The sequence below is a fragment of the Podarcis pityusensis genome, assembly GCF_964106645.2.
Source record: "Podarcis pityusensis genome assembly, chromosome: 8".
NCBI classification, from domain to species: Eukaryota; Metazoa; Chordata; class Lepidosauria; order Squamata; family Lacertidae; genus Podarcis; species Podarcis pityusensis.
In genome coordinates, this window is record NC_138033.1 from 69,520,754 (window position 1) to 69,524,775 (window position 4,022).

Below are 4,022 nucleotides of genomic sequence, written 5' to 3' on the forward strand. Positions count from 1 at the left end.
TTACTTCAGAGTAAATATGCTTAGGGCTTGTACTGGAAGTCTCACATCAAAGGACTAGATTATAAACATTTCATTGCAACTCAAAGTGTTATGGGGTTAGAAGAGAAGATGACGGACAACTAATTATTGTGAGAGATCGTCTAAAAGATAATTAGTTCATTGTATAATATTGGACAAAGCTCACACGAATATGGCTGCTACACATTTTCACAAAAGGCTGATACCCACGGTGCATGCTGTCCATAATATGCAGTGCTAGGGGTCCTCATTAGAATTATCTGCTCTCCTCAGTGAGTACAAACTTTAAAATAATAGCTTACTACAAGATAGAAAGGATTCTGTCTTACTCTCGGAGAAAGAAATGGTTCACAAACGCAAGGGCTTACCTGGTACAAGTCTACCACCTAGTGGTATTCTTTTTCTTTCGAGAAGACACTTTAAAAAAATAATAATAATAATCTTAATGGCAATGAGAAGAACCAAATAACTTATCCCCACAGACACAGAACTTCACTTGAGCTGCAGAATGTAAGGTGTCTCAGGGGGAATCCAGCTGCTTGCAGAATCCAAAATAAGGGCCAAGCTTAAAGACTGTTTCCTCTTTATTCTTGTGGCGTGATAGAGGAAAACAATCTGGTAAGATGAGCCTGCTGGATAAAGCCAATGGCCCCGTTAATCCGACATTCTGTTCACACAGAGGCCACACAGACGCCTCTGAGAAGCCTGTATGCAGGACCCAAGTACAAGAGCAATTCTCCTGCAATTCCCACAACTGGTACAGTGGTACCTCGGGTTACAAACACCTCAGGTTACACACGCTTCAGGTTACAGACTCCGCTAACCCAGAAGTAGTACCTTAGGTTAAGAACTTTACCTCAGGATGAGAACAGAAATCTCATGCGAGGCCCCATTAGCTAAAGTGATACCTCAGGTTAAGAATGGTTTCAGGTTAAGAATAGGCCTCCGGAACGAATTAAGTTCATAACCCGAGGTACTACTGTATTCAGAAAGATAGTGCCTCTGACCATGGAAGCAAAGTACAGCCCTTGTGTGACTAGTAGCCATTGATAGCCTTATCTGCCATGAATTTGTCAAATCATATTTTATAATCGTCCCAGTTGGTAGCCATCACGGCCTTTTCTAGGAGCAAATTCCATAGTTTAACCTGCTTCCCAAAAAGATTGAACTGATGCAGAGGGATGGGGAAAGTGTGGGATGTTTGCACTGATGCATCTCCGTCTAGCCTCCCCACAAACAAATCAGGTTAAATGTGCTTTAAATAGCCAGTGTTGTCTAATCGCCCTGCAAACAAATCAGGATGACTGCTCAATAAGCAGGCTGTCTGGAAGCACCCACAAAGTGGTCATCAGGGTTTGGAAAGAGATTACCTATAGAACGAGGAGATAAATGTCCTGATTGGCATCAGTGTATAAAATCGACTTAAACATGATGTCCGAGCTCTTAAGAAACTTCAAGATTGTACCTTTATCTTCCTGCACCCCATTCACAAAACCGGTGGGGGAAACCAAGTTTTAAAAACCCTCAAAATCTACCTTTTTCTGTGTGCTTTTTTGGTTAAAATTCCTAGCCTCTAACCTTGTACAGCACTCTGTTAATGCAAATTTGAAGCACATCCCAGCCCCACAAAGAATTATGGGCACTGTGATTTGTTGAGGGTTGCTGGGAATTGTAACTCAGTGAGTGGGAAACTACAGTGCCTAGAATTTTTTGAGGGGAATGTGCTTCAAATGTACTTTAAAAGTATAGTGTGTACACAGTGGCATTATAAACTCTGGCCACTGCCTTTTATCTCACCTTTTTTCCACAGGTGCCCCCCTTTTTTGTCACAAAGTGCAATGTGGGCTGACGGAGATAAATAATAAAAACAGTATATGCACAAAGTGCTTCATAAGCATTATCTCAGTCACCCAAAAAATAATCCTGTGAGGTAGGTCTACATTATCCTATACTGTAGGGAAGTGCTGCTGTTTCTGAGAGGTAGTGATCTGCCCAGTAAGTTTATAACTGGTTTTTGTTTTGTTTGTAATACACACACACACACACATACACACACACAAAATCTGCCCAACTGTGAGAAAAAGATTATTGTCCCCGTAAAATACACAGAATATTGTATTTATATTTAATATAGGAGAGACTCTAGACACCCTAGTTTAGTCTTCTTTGTAGTTTGTAAGGCCCAACTGAGGCCTTCTGGGCTGTTGCTCCACAGCTGCAGTTGCTATAGCAACTGATCCATCACTTGAGCCTGTTGATTTCCCTGGCACTGTCTGCTGTCTGTGGGACCCAGCTAAGTCCCTCCAGGGGAATTGGGGGTGGGGGAGCTTAAGACCCACACCACCCTTAATTCTACACCTATGCTGTGGGAGTCTGCCCCCCAAAGAGCTTCAAAACAAGGAGCTAATGGGAAGTACCTCAGAAATTGACCTGACTCTCTTTTCATTGAATTGTGCCACCTCTATGAGAGCCTGCATAGGAAGCGATCATTCATTAATAAGAATAAGAATAACAAAAACAACATTGTGCTCGTCTAAGACAGGCATAGGCAAACTCGGACCTCCAGATGTTTTGGGACTACATTTCCCATCATCCCTGACCACTGGTCCTGTTAGCTAGGGATCGTGGGAGTTGTAGTCCCGAAACATCTGGAGGGCCGAGTTTGCCTATGCCTGGTCTAGGAGATCGATCTGGTCTCACCTTTTGCCAGGGAAGGAGCTGCTGCAGGGAGCTTGCTTCTCTCCATCCCCGCCGGGACAGAAAGGGGCTCCAGGGTTCGAGTCTCCACTCCTCCACATGCAGCTGCTGGGTGACCTTGGGCCAGTCACACTTCTTTGAAGTCTCTCAGCCCCACTCACCTCACAGAGTGTTTGTTGTGGGGGAGGAAGGGAAAGGAGAATGTTAGCCGCTTTGAGACTCCTGAAGGGGAGTGAAAGGCGGGATATCAAATCCAAACTCTTCTTCTTCTTCTTCTCCAGTCAGCACTTGCTCTGGAACTGCAGGACTGAAGCAAAGCATGCTCAGTTCCCCTCCGTCGGCCAGGGATGAAAGGCTGTTGGGTCAGTTGCTGCAGCGCTGTCTAAATACAGCTATGGGCATGAGAAGATCAGCTTGGCCCCAGCAAGACGTGGACATCTCAAACCTTCCTTTGGGCATTGTTAAAAGTTGTTCTTCCCCCACATCCCTTCTGCCTTTCGAACTTCTTACTCCAAAAATCCCTTCAAACTGGGTGCCTTGACCTTTTCTTTTTGGCTTTCAAACCTGAGGACAGGATTTGTCTCACCTTTTCTGTCTGGAAAGCAGGATTTAAAAAAAGGGAACAGAAATATCAAACTGTACATTTCAAAGACTATATACCGTCCTTGTAGTGTGTGGAATTAAATTGGCTCCTTGCTGTTCTGCTACGGTTCAAAGGAACACTATGTTTTCCTATGGGAAAATGAGCAGGTGGCCATGCCAAATCTATTTCCTGAGCAGCAAGACCCAAGTATTGATCAACAGGAAATAATCCTAGATACAGGAGAGCAGGGTAGGCTCTGTTGAAACAAGTCTGCTGCCTTAGGAGCTAGTCTGTTCACATGCAAAACAGTGTTTAAGCTAAAACAGAAGCTTCGATCTCACAACTGTGTTCCAATTCAGGCAAATGGGAAATGATATTCTCAATCTGGTTGTACAACCAAGAACAGATGAACATCGAGTACTAAATTACTGTAGAAGGAGTACTATGTGGCTGTTATGTTTATTGATCTGCTTATGACATTTATATCCTATTTTTCCTCCAAGGAGCAAGGTGACATGCCTATTTCTCCTTCTCCCCATTTTATCCTCACAACAAGGCAGGTTAGGCCGAGGGTGAATGTCTGGCTCAAGGTTGAGGCCCCGGGGATTTGAACCCGGGTCTCCCAGGTCCTAGTCCAAGACTCTGACCACTATGCCACACTGACTCTCCTAGAACCTTGGCATGGTGGCTATGTATTTGATGTCACCAATGGCCATTGCCTAGC